The sequence below is a fragment of the Hyperolius riggenbachi genome, chromosome 11 (assembly GCF_040937935.1).
Source record: "Hyperolius riggenbachi isolate aHypRig1 chromosome 11, aHypRig1.pri, whole genome shotgun sequence".
Lineage (NCBI taxonomy): Eukaryota > Metazoa > Chordata > Amphibia > Anura > Hyperoliidae > Hyperolius > Hyperolius riggenbachi.
In genome coordinates, this window is record NC_090656.1 from 99,341,914 (window position 1) to 99,355,404 (window position 13,491).

A 13,491-nucleotide genomic window follows, 5' to 3' on the forward strand; every position below is an offset into this window, starting at 1 on the left:
TTCTTAAGAAACTACCTGTACCTACGGAAATTCGGGCTCATTCTACCAGGGGCATGGCCGCTTCCTGGGCTTGTTTTTCGAAGGTCTCTGTAGAGTCTATTTGTAGAGCAGCAGGGTGGTCTTCCGTTAATACTTTTTTAAGGCATTACCATGTTGACCCTGCTTCTTTGTCATCTGTGGATTTTGGGAGAGCTGTCTTGTCTGTATGAATAAAGTGTTAATTTTTGCAACAGTTCCCTCCCTCAAGCGTGATTTGTTATGTCCCATAGGTATGCCGCCATGTTTGGTCCAGGAAATCGGAAAATTGATACTTACCTTCCGTAATTTTCCTTTCCTGGATCAAACGATGGCGGCATACGAATCCCTCCCTCTTGTCCATTCGAGGCCTGATTTTCACCAGAATGGCTGGAGGGGGGTGGTTCTGGAAAACTTATAGGTGATCTGTCCTATCAGGATTCGGGGGCGGAGCCAATACCCATAGGTATGCAGCCATCGTTTGATCCAGGAAAGGAAAATTACGGAAGGTAAGTATCAATTTTCCGATTTCTTATCAGTTTGGTTTGATGTACTACCTTCCATCTCTGACAATAGGTAAAGGTCACTAACAAGTCTTTTGGGGTGCTATGCTCAACATGGATGGGAGCTTAACCCGCACTTGCCTAGCCAAAACTTCTTCAAGTAAAATTGCTGCTTCTACAAGAAGAAACATTGTATAAAACTTAATTACTAAGCCACAGCACCTACATGAAATATAATAATGACTGGCTTCTGTGGCACAAAACTCATCGGTTTTGCCACAGCTTTCATTATCATATTTTGGAAGTTGCACAACATTCTTTTCAACAATTTTATCCTAAAAGTTTTCCATTCCCTTTTAGGTGGACTATGTGTATACTCTTCGGCAGGGAAAAGTAGGCCTGAAAAACTATTGAAAAAAAAATGTTAAAAAACTGAGAATGCAAATGCAAAGAAAAAAGAGTGCTGTGCCACAATAATCTATAACTGCCAATCAGCATATGGGTGCTGTGGCTTAGTTGGTTAAAGCGCCTGTCAAGAAAACAGGAGATCCTGAGTTTAACTCTCAGCAGTGCCTTTGCTCATCTTATCACCAAGTCATTGCCTGCTGTTTACATCCCAGATTTTCGGGATCACGTCTTTGAGCTTCACCCATATTTGCTCACAGGAAACCTGCATTCGCTATGCCTACTGTTTCCACCACATCTGAACAAAGACATTTTCTTATCAGTTTGGTTTGATGTACTTCCTTCCATATCTGACAATAGGTAAAGGTCACTAACAAGTCTTTTGGGATGCTATGCTCAACATGGATAGGAGCTTAACCCGCACTTGCCTAGCCAAGACTTCTTCAAGTAAAATTGCTGCTTCTACAAGAAGAAACATTGTATAAAACTTAATTACTAAGCCACAGCACCTACATGAAATATAATAGTGACTGGCTTCTGTGGCACAAAACTCATCGGTTTTGCCACAGCTTTCATTATCATATTTTGGAAGTTGCACAACATTCTTTTCAACAATTTTGTCCTAAAAGTTTTCCATTCCCTCCGTCACAGGAGGGGTATCCAATTGGAGCCTGGATTCCGTTCACTGGTTCTCTCCAACTGGCGTTCCCGGAAACGTCGATCTATTTGAATGGCTGCAGTAATAAGTAATTCCAAGGTGGTAGGTGGGTCAGCTCGGGATAACTCGTCCTTAATATATGCAGATAATCCTTTCCGGAACTGATATTTCAGAGCTGAATCATTCCAGTCGGTGTTGGCCGCCCACCGGCAGAATTCTGAGGTATATTCCTCCACTGTCCGGCGTCCTTGGCGCAGATATCCGAGAGCGGATTCAGCAGTAGCACCACGCTGCAGATCGTCGTAAAGCACCGCCATGGCATCAAACAGGGTCTCCGAGGTAGCTAATGAGGCATGCTTCTGGTCTATAAGATTGTGGGCCCAAGTCTGGGGCTCACCCTGGAGCAGAGAGATGACAAGTCCCACTTTTATTTCTTCACAGAAGTACGTGCGCGGTTGGAGATTGAAATACAACTGACAGGAGTGCCGGAATGCTCGGAATTTAGATCTCTCCCCAGAAAATCGCTCTGGCATCGGTACACGTGGCTCAGGAGGAGGTGTTGCAGCTGGAGGCGCAAGGACAGGACTGGTCGCTGGGGGCGGGGCTGCTGCTGGAGCTGATGTTCCGCTTGCTGATAGTTCACTCACTCTTCCCTCCAGACGTGCATGACCCGCTTGTAGTTCCTTCATAGCCTAAGTCAGACTGGACATCTGTTCATACAGTGCTGTCAGGACCTTTGCTGCCTCAGCGGTCTCCATTGTTTGGCTGTAGTATTTTGTCACGTACCTGTAGCGGAGGAGACCGATTTGCTGAGGGCAGCAACCCCTGCGACTTATCAACCAGAGGCCCTGGTTTGGGGACAGGGTCCTCCTGTTAACACGGGGCAGGAGTGCTCGCAGAACCAGTAGCTGGAGCAAACAGGAACTGGAGACTCCCGCAGGACAGGTCTGGTAGTGCAATAACCAGTCCACCAGTAGGACTGCAGGTGATCTTGACATGCAGGTCCTGTAGAGGTTAAACACAGAAGCAGATCCTTGGACAGGCCGGGTTCGGTAACAGAGCGGATTCTCAGACAAGCAGGGTTCGGCAACAGAGCATGTAGTCGTACACAGCATAAGTCAAAGCTAGAGCGGGAAGTCAGACGAGCCAACGACAGCATGGAGCAGGGTCAGAACAGGCAGACAAAGTGTCAGGTCACAGGAACCAACTAGCTGCAATACTACAGCAAAGCTGCTAGGGTTCTCCAGGCTTAAATAGGCCTCTTGGTGCGCACCGCGCAACGCGCGCACAACGTAGTGTGTCTCGTGCGCACGGCACAGCGTGTCATGCGCGCATGCGCAAACGCGTGCATACGCAAGACACGCGTGCGCACGCGCACAACACGCGAAAACAGATGTGCATAAAGCAGCCGTCCCTGCGCGCGCGCGTGCCCAGCATTCACACCAGCACCTTGCAGCGCCAATGTTTCCGCCGTGCAACACAACGCGCACTGGTGAGTGCCGACAGACCACCCCGAGAGGCAGCCCGCCGAGACCCCCCAGGACGACCGCCAGCATCCGTATGTGCCAGCCGCCTTACCTGGACAGGTAACTGACCGTGACACCTTTAGAGAAAGATGTAGTGACCATCTTGGTCTTGCAGGTAGCTCAACATGTTCATTTGAATCATCTTGGCTACAGAGATGGCTCGAACCTCCGATTTTAGGTTCACGAACTTCGAACGCATACTTCCGCAAAAGTTCGGGTTCGTACAAACTTCGCGAACCGCAATAGACTTTAATGGGGAGGTGAACTTTGAAAATTACAAACATCTATGCTGGCCACAAAAGTGATGGAAAAGATGTTTCAAGGGGTCTAACACCTGGAGGGGGGCATGGCGGAGTGGAATACACGCCAAAAGTCCCGGGGAAAAAATCTGGATTTTTACGCACAGCAGGGTTTAAGGGCAGAAATCACATTTTATTGCTAAATTGGAGGCCTAAAGTGCTTTAAAACATCTTGCAAGTGTATACATCAATTAGGTAGTGCAATTAGTGTACTGCTTCACACTAACAGACTAAACTTACTCTGTAACGCACCACAAACAGCTATTTGTGTAGTGACGGCCATGCTGAACTGGTGAGCACCATGGCGAGAGTGCAGGCGATGGTGGTTTTCAAGCCCATATGGTCGGGCTGAGGTAGCTGAATGACAGAACAACAGTGACTGTCTGAGTCTCCAGCTGATCGAATTTGGTCTGTCCACAATGAAGCAATGACCTTATTATCTATCTTCTTGGGTCAGGTGTGCCCCAACAAACTAATTTAGCCGGTCATTGCTTCATTGTGATACGCAAGCCCCTTCACCGGGTCAAGGTAATGATCACGAATGGGAATTGACACATGTACATGCCTTTTGTTTTGTTGTTGCAGCCACAGTGCAGCCAGAAAAATTAGGCAGGCATGTACACACACCAGAAAAATTATTATAGCAGCCACTGCTAGCAGCAGCCTTAAAAATTCAGGAATCCACCTGGAGTCCTGGACCCTGTTGGTGGTGGCAGAGAAGGCAGTCAAGCGGCCTGCAGGCAGCGATGCTGTGTCGGGACCGACTTAGTCTTGGGGCAGGCAGTCACACGGCGTGCAGACACAGATGCTATGTGTGTGGACTGACTTAGTCTTCGGACAGGCCTGACCGTGCTTTGCAGACCAGGCATCCGTGGTCAGATGGACCCTTGACCCAACGCTGTGTGCCAGAGATGACACCATTTGGCTTATAAACATCACGGTACAGTTTGGGTATCACCTTTTTCGAGAAATTATTGTGTGATGGTATCTTACACTGCGATGTGTGGCTTTGCTTTTGTGTGCTGCTTTTCCTCAGGTGGTAATCCCATTGCAGTTTGTGCTTTGTAATCATGTGCCTTTGTAAGGTAGTTGTCCCTACGCGGGTCTTGGTCTTTCCACGGCTCAATTTTCGGTGGCAGAGAGTACAAATGGCATTGCTCTCATCAGAGGCAGACACACAAAAAAATTTCCACACCGCTGAGCCCTGGGGTGATGGCTGCCGACGGAGTGTTAAGTGGGGTGCCAGAATCAAAGCAGGAGGAGAAAGATATGTCACGCTTCCATGCAGAAGCTGAGGTGTTCTGTGTTAAATAGTCAACTACGTCCTGACAATATTGGGGGTTGATGGCACATGCCTTCTTCTGAACACTGTATTTTGGTGGAGGGCCGCACAAAATCACGACAGCGCGACCTCGAACAGACCTTCCAGGTGGCCTGCCTCTGGCTCTGCCTCTAGTTTTGTCCATATTGGGGATGAAGTGAAAGGTATATACTGATTTGACTAATACAATGAGCAGTTATACAGGTGCAGTGAAAAGGTTGCAGTGACTGCTGGTACAACAATGTGCAGTTACACAGGTGCAGTGAACAGGTTGCAGTGACTGCTGGTACAACAATGTGCGGTTACACAGGTGCAGTTAACAGGTATGCACGGACTGGTATATAAAACAGTGCGCGGTCACACAGGTGCAGTGAACAGGTATGCAGTGACTGGTATTACAAATGTGCAGCTGTCACACACACAGCTACCCTGAACAGGTATGCAGTGACTAGTATTACAAATGTTCAGCTGTCACACACACAGGTACCGTGAACAGGTATGCAGTGACTGGTATATAATATAACACTACGTGCGGTCACATAGGTGCACTGAACAGGTATGCAGTGACTGGTATCAATACAATGTGCAGCTGTCACACACACAGGTACCATGAACAGGTGCAGTGACTGGTATATAACACTGCATGCTTCTGTCACGCAAGTGCAGTAAACATGAACAGGTATACAGTGATTGGTATTACAAATGTGCAGCTGCCTGTCACACGTGCAGTGAAAAGGTAGGCACTGAATGGGCTGGGCCTGGCAGTAGCCAGTGTTGCCAACCGTCCGTGAAAGTACGGGCAGTCCGTACTACAAAGAGGGAATTTCCCCTGTCCGTAGTTGTCCGTACTTTGAAATAGGCGTCCGTCTAAAAGTATTGAGCTGGGATATGGTGTGCGCATGTGTACACTGCAGCTTCATTGCAGGCAGAAAGCCGGGCAGCTCTGTAGGAAGCCCCAGGCTTTTTTTCCTTCTTCCCTCCCGCCCTCCAATCAGAAGTGCTCTTTCTCCTGTTTCTGCCTCTCTCCAGCCAAAGAGAGAGAGCCAGACAGAGAAGCAGCTAGGAGAGCGCGTCCCCCTCAACTCCCGTCCAGGAAGATTGTGCACAGAAAGAGTACGGAGGAGTGAGGTGTTATCAGCCTGCAGCCTCATTCAGATTTCCTGCTGCTGCTGCTTCATATCTCCTCTCAGGGAAGATCTAATTCAGGGCTGCTCTGTACTCTGGCTGCAGGATAACTGTTCATCTGCAGTGAGTGAAGCTCTTCCCAGCCCCCACCATGAGAAGTGTATGAAGTCATTTATTTCCATCTTTATCTCCCTCAATGTGTGGCTGTTAATTTCCCTGTATATTTCCCTACTCAGCCTGTATCACTGGGTGTGCTTTATTCTCTTATTTCTCTCTTGTGTCTCCTCCATGTGTTTTTATCTCCCCATCTTCCCATTCAGTGACACTGCCTCTCATGGGGCTGTCTCTTCCTATCTAGAATGCTGCCAGAAATTGCACATTCTCACCATCATGTAGTTGTCTCTCCCTCTCTATGTTACTTGCCCCTGTTGCTGGCTACCTCTCCCTGTGTCACATTCAGCAGCCCTGTGCCCCTCCTACCTGTGTTATGTTCATATTTGCCCCACTTGTGTCACATTGAGCACCCCTGTGACTCCCCCCCCCCCACACACACACACTCACTCTGTGTCGCATTCAGCTGTGCCCCCCTCCCTTCGTGTCATATTTATTTTTTTTTGAAAAAAGTTTTATTGAGTTTTTAATATCTAACAGGAGGTAAATATAAAAAGATACATCTGATATAACAAATCCTAGTACAAAATGAACATACAAAGCGAGATTCATGAGGACATTTAGGATAGACGTAAAGCTTGGGTCATGGCTAAATGTATGTCCTGAGTTTAACTGTGCAGTGGAAGCAGATCCTTTCTAGAAGAAAAAGGAGGTGGAGCTCCTAGGAGCTTAATGAGTCTGGGATCTACTACATCCTGAGTAATTGAGGGCCTATAGGCCTTCTCTGGCAGTTGGGAACACATATTTCAAGGGTTACGCTATAGGTTATCCTCGCTTTACATATTCACCATCCTTTCTCCCTTAGATAACTACCCATAGGGGGTCTAAACTCCCCCACCCCTTTCCCTCCCCCCTCTCTTTGCTCTCCCCCAGGTCCCAGGGCATAGATTTTAAAGTGCTACATTGACTTTAGTTCGATTCAGGTCTGAGTAGGATTAGAGGTGATTTCCAGGGCCCCAAGCGTCCCCAATAGTTGATTGTAGGCATACCATTCTGAGTACTTGAAAGGTTCCATAAAGTTATTGATGTCTTTTGAAGGGATGATATGCAATATGTATGGCTTCCACATCTTGAAAAAGCGCTTAGTACCTTTAGATATGTTTAAGATGGCGTCTAGTCTCTCCAGTTTCATTAGGTAAGAAAGTTCGTCGTGAACGTCCTGTAAGGAGGGGGGAGTTGGATAAATCCATCGGTTGAATATAGACTTTCTTGCTGCCAATATGATTAAATGCGCAATGTCCGGTATTGAGGTTCTAGGAAGTCCTTGTTGGGACCCATTAACATAGTTGAATAATAAAAGTGTTGGTTGTTGTGGTATTGATTTCTTGCAAATAATTTTCAAAAGAGAGTCAACCTCCTTCCAGAAAAGTTGGATCGTGGGGCAAGTCCATATGCAATGGAATAGTCCAACATTTTTTTCAGAACACTTGGGGCACTGATTTTTATAATGAGCCGGGGGTTTGGCATACCTAATATCAAAAGCATATTTGGCCTTAAAAATGAATAATAGATGTGATTCTCTCCATTTTTCACTGGTCATAATGTTCCTGATCGTGTTATTACCTTCTACTATTTTGGATGCAATTTGCTCATCTTCCATGTTGGACTCCCAGCTTTTAAAATTCTGTTCTATTCTGGTCTCTATCTTTAGTTGTGCTAGTGCTTTTTGAAGCTCTGAGAGGGATAATTTAGTGCTTCCTGGTTTAAGAAATGAGTCGAAAGGCGTGAGTTTGGCTATATGGGACACATTGTGTAGGTGTGATTTAGTATATGATCTAACTTGTGCATACATAAAATGGTGATGGTTTGGGAGCTGGTGTTCACGTTGTAGTTCTCTGAAAGTGTACCACCTATGTTCCTCGAGATTTAGAAAAGTTCCCAACTTCACTAGGCCCTTGTCTTCCCAGGTACTATAGGTTTCGTGCATCATGCCTGGTACGAAACCCGGATGTCCCCATAGGGGCATATATTTCGAGACTGACCAGGGGAGACCAAAGAGCTTGCGGATTTCTTTCCATGCCGTGATTGTGTCACGTAGTAGTTGGCTATGTTTGATTCTGGTTGGTAGTGCTGACCAAGGGGAATGAAGAAGGCCTCTAAGGTGCCAAGGTTCTGCCATGGCACTCTCTAGCTTATAGTTTGAAAAGGAACTAGTCTCCGACACCCAATCTCGGACGTGTCTTGTTAAGCAAGCCAGGTTGTATCTCCTAATGTCTGGGAGGTTTAAGCCACCTGAATCTTTGGGAAGCTGTAATCTATTAAGTTTTATTCTTACTTTTTTGCCTGCCCATAAAAAGGATGAAAATGCTTTATTTAATTTGCTTACATCCTTGTGTTTGAAGAGTAGCGGGAGGACCTGCATTGGGTAAAGCAGTTTGCCAAAGCTTATCATTTTGAGCAATGCAGCTCTTCCCGCCAGTCCCAAAGGAATGTTGGCCCAACCTTCTAATTGAGTTGTCACCTTGCTAATTACTGGGGTTATATTATCTGAGTATAGTTGGAAGGGATTTTTATTTATTTTGAGGCCTAAGTACGTAATATAACTATGGGCTATCTGCACTCCCAATGTGCGCGCCTGGGCAGTATCTGCTTTGTGGGAAAGGAAGAGAAGCTCGCTCTTGTGAGCGTTGATCTTAAATCCTGATTCCCTACCCACTTTGTCTATTATATTTAGTACAGAAGAGACTTGCCGGTGGGGATCGTCTAAAAATATAAGTATGTCATCTGCAAATAGTGCAGAGGAGACTATTTGATTGCCTATTGCTATGCCCCTGATATTTTTGTCTAGTAGTCTAGCTAGTGGTTCTAAGGCAATGTTGAAGAGCAGCGGTGACAAAGGGCATCCCTGTCTTGTGCCTCGGCACAAGGGGAATGGTTTGGAAAGAAATCCCGGAGTGGCTATTCTGGCTCTTGGGCTTGTATAAAGGAGATGGTAGAATTTCATAAAAGAGTCACTGAAGCCCATTTTGACTAGGACTTGTTCAAGCCAGTTCCACTGTACAGCGTCAAAGGCCTTTTCAGCGTCTAACGTGAGTATGGCCGCATTTTTATTTGTGATAGGATACGCTTTGACGTGCTCTAGAACTGCCAAGAGGCGTCTGACATTTGTCACCGCTGCTCTTCCCCTCACAAACCCTACCTGGTTGGGATGAATTAGGGATGGAATTGCCTGCGATAGTCTATCCGCCATTAGTTTAGTAAGGATCTTCAGATCCTGGTTAATAAGCGAGATTGGGCGATAGGAGTCTGGCAAAAGAGGATCTTTACCTTTTTTCCTAATTAACTTGATGTATGCTTCGTTTGCAGAGTCGGGGAAATTTTTACCTGTTAGAATTTGATTGTAAATCTTAGCTAGCGTCGGGGCTATGTCTTGCTTAAGGAGTTTAAAGAACTCTGCTGTTAAACCGTCGGGTCCTGGAGCTTTGCCATTGTGAAGGCTTGTTATTGTTGCCCGCACTTTCTCTACTGTTACCGGGGCATTCAGAAGATCTGACTGTTCTTCTGTAAGTTTCGGGAGATTTATGGTGGAGAGAATGGAGGTTGTAGAGGTGGGGTCAGGTGTTAATGGATTTTTGTAAAATTCACTATAATAATCGGCAAATAGCTTGTTAATATCTTTGGGGTGATGTACAATCACTCCATTTTCATCTTTGAGTCTGTATATGCGTGAAGGGTTAAGATCCCCACCGGCAAGTCTCGCTAAAAGTCTACCCGATTTACTCCCATGTTTGTACATAAATAGATCCCTATATGATTTTGTATGTAATTCCCTCGTTTTTGCCCACATGTCTAAAGATTTTTTTGCTTCCAGCCAAGCCTTTCTATTTATGTCTGTGGGGAGCGAATTGTACAGTGTGTATGCTGTTCTAACCTTGTTCAGTGCCTGTTTATATTGTGCTTCACTCTTGCTTTTTTTTCCTTTAACATAGGATATTATTTTCCCCCTGAGGACCGCCTTTGCAGTTTCCCATAGCAATGTGGGATTAGACGCATGGACTCTATTATCGTAGGTGTACTCTCCCCACCAATTAGATAAAAGCTGGTGGAATCCTTCATCTCCATAGAGGAATTGTGGAAAGCGCCAGATAATGTCTGTGCCATGCGGTATTACTTCAGTTAGAGTTACAGACACAGGGGCATGATCCGAAATAACTAAATCGTGTATCTCAGCTTCCTGGAGTCTGGTAGTCATGGAAGCCGGGAGGAACAAATAGTCTATGCGTGATTGTGAGCGGTGGGCATGGGAATAAAAGGAGAATTCCCTGTCATAGGGGTGAAGGTAACGCCATGCATCGGTGAGGGATAGGGTCTCAATCATTTCTGATAAGGGAGTGCAAGTATGCGGAATCTGCAAAGGCCGTGCCCCATGTGTAGATCTGTCTTCAGCAGGTGATATGACATCATTCCAGTCACCGCCTACTATCATATTTTCTCCTGTCAGATTTGCAATTTTCCATTGTATTGTTTTAAGAAAAGAACGAGTTTCTGTGTTAGGACCATAGAGTCCTTTGACATTCCAGGATACTACCTTTATTGCCATGATGATTCAGATCGAGATGGGATATAAGGTATTCTCCTAAATACAGTCAACATAATGATAACCCTGTGAACAAGCGTCTGAACCCTGAGAGAGAGCAAAGAGAGACCCCAAGAACTATTCCCGCTTAAACTATAAAAACATATCCAAGTATAGAATAAATTAAAGCTTAAACATAAGCTTTGTGGAGAACATAAACAGCATCTGCCCCAAACATGTCTAGGGACATAATCACTGTCCTGGGAATAGGAACCTTCCCTCGGTGGTGACTTCACTTCTTCCCGGTAGGAAATTTTCTTCTCTCCCCCCTCCGTAGCTTCTTCTTTAGTTTATCTTGAGCAACAAAGAATCGCATTTTTAGGTATACCATGCTTAAGCAGTGAAGCGGACAAGCTATGTATATAAATGAAAATAAAAGTCCAGAGTAGTTCTGGGCAGCAGTTGGGCTTTAGCTTTGAGGTGGGTCGGTTGATCTTGATCCCGATATGCTGAAGTGTTTCTTCGCTTCCGAGGGCTCCTTGAAGAGAAGCACTTCATTGTCTTCTGTTGTCACGCGAAGAATGGCAGGGTACAGCAAGGCGAACCTGATGTTTCTATGATACAGCTCTGTGCATACCACGCTGAACAACTTACGTTTCTTCGTGACTTCGACTGAGTAGTCATTAAAGATTCTGACTTCCACATCTTGGAGCCGTAGCGGTTCTTTACGTGCCTTAAATGCATTAATGACTTTGAGCTTGTCGTTATAGTCCAGATATCTTGCCATTTACCAAACACACAGGAGATACTCACTTCCCAAACAGTTCTCTGCTGCTTATATAAAGCCTGCAGGCTGCTTGTAAGCCAATCAAGAAGTGCACATACACATGACACCTAGTCTGCAGTGATTAATTCAAACAGAAGCTGAGCTACTCAGCTAGTCATAGGAGAGGGTTTCAGTTGCATATAGACAATGGCTATATGGCCAGCAGGGGGCACCAGCGTGCAGGATATACCCTCTCATCTGCCCCCCTCCTAACTAAGCTGCATGGGAATCTACATTAAAATTTAAAAACAATAATGGTGCACAAGCCAGCCTGGGGCCCCAGGAACTCTCACTGCCCGGGGCCCCAGAACCAGCATGCAACACCATATGTGAGCGCAGCCAAGCCCTGGATCTGCCACACCCAGGAGCTTGTCCCCAACTGCTCTGAAACTTACCAAACACACAGGAGATACTCACTTCCCAAACAGTTCTCTGCTGCTTATATAAAGCCTGCAGGCTGCTTGTAAGCCAATCAAGAAGTGCACATACACATGACACCTAGTCTGCAGTGATTAATTCAAACAGAAGCTGAGCTACTCAGCTAGTCATAGGAGAGGGTTTCAGTTGCATATAGACCCCAGTTGCATATAGGCCCCAGGCTGGCTTGTGCACCATTATTGTTTTTAAATTTTAATGTAGATTCCCATGCAGCTTAGTTAGGAGGGGGGCAGATGAGAGGGTATATCCTGCACGCTGGTGCCCCCTGCTGGCCATATAGCCATTGTCTATATGCAACTGAAACCCTCTCCTATGACTAGCTGAGTAGCTCAGCTTCTGTTTGAATTAATCACTGCAGACTAGGTGTCATGTGTATGTGCACTTCTTGATTGGCTTACAAGCAGCCTGCAGGCTTTATATAAGCAGCAGAGAACTGTTTGGGAAGTGAGTATCTCCTGTGTGTTTGGTAAGTTTCAGAGCAGTTGGGGACAAGCTCCTGGGTGTGGCAGATCCAGGGCTTGGCTGCGCTCACATATGGTGTTGCATGCTGGTTCTGGGGCCCCGGGCAGTGAGAGTTCCTGGGGCCCCAGGCTGGCTTGTGCACCATTATTGTTTTTAAATTTTAATGTAGATTCCCATGCAGCTTAGTTAGGAGGGGGGCAGATGAGAGGGTATATCCTGCACGCTGGTGCCCCCTGCTGGCCATATAGCCATTGTCTATATGCAACTGAAACCCTCTCCTATGACTAGCTGAGTAGCTCAGCTTCTGTTTGAATTAATCACTGCAGACTAGGTGTCATGTGTATGTGCACTTCTTGATTGGCTTACAAGCAGCCTGCAGGCTTTATATAAGCAGCAGAGAACTGTTTGGGAAGTGAGTATCTCCTGTGTGTTTGGTAAGTTTCAGAGCAGTTGGGGACAAGCTCCTGGGTGTGGCAGATCCAGGGCTTGGCTGCGCTCACATATGGTGTTGCATGCTGGTTCTGGGGCCCCGGGCAGTGAGAGTTCCTGGGGCCCCAGGCTGGCTTGTGCACCATTATTGTTTTTAAATTTTAATGTAGATTCCCATGCAGCTTAGTTAGGAGGGGGGCAGATGAGAGGGTATATCCTGCACGCTGGTGCCCCCTGCTGGCCATATAGCCATTGTCTATATGCAACTGAAACCCTCTCCTATGACTAGCTGAGTAGCTCAGCTTCTGTTTGAATTAATCACTGCAGACTAGGTGTCATGTGTATGTGCACTTCTTGATTGGCTTACAAGCAGCCTGCAGGCTTTATATAAGCAGCAGAGAACTGTTTGGGAAGTGAGTATCTCCTGTGTGTTTGGTAAGTTTCAGAGCAGTTGGGGACAAGCTCCTGGGTGTGGCAGATCCAGGGCTTGGCTGCGCTCACATATGGTGTTGCATGCTGGTTCTGGGGCCCCGGGCAGTGAGAGTTCCTGGGGCCCCAGGCTGGCTTGTGCACCATTATTGTTTTTAAATTTTAATGTAGATTCCCATGCAGCTTAGTTAGGAGGGGGGCAGATGAGAGGGTATATCCTGCACGCTGGTGCCCCCTGCTGGCCATATAGCCATTGTCTATATGCAACTGAAACCCTCTCCTATGACTAGCTGAGTAGCTCAGCTTCTGTTTGAATTAATCACTGCAGACTAGGTGTCATGTGTATGTGCACTTCTTGATTGGCTTAC

The 13,491-nt window shown here is 46.3% G+C and overlaps 1 non-coding gene across 1 annotated transcript; it reads left to right on the forward strand.

Moving 5' to 3' along the window:
• The first annotated feature begins 1,019 nt into the window (after positions 1 to 1,019).
• Positions 1,020 to 1,093, forward strand: TRNAS-AGA (transfer RNA serine (anticodon AGA)). Its single transcript has one exon. It is a non-coding gene; the product is annotated as a tRNA-Ser (tRNA).
• The last annotated feature ends 12,398 nt before the right edge of the window (positions 1,094 to 13,491 follow it).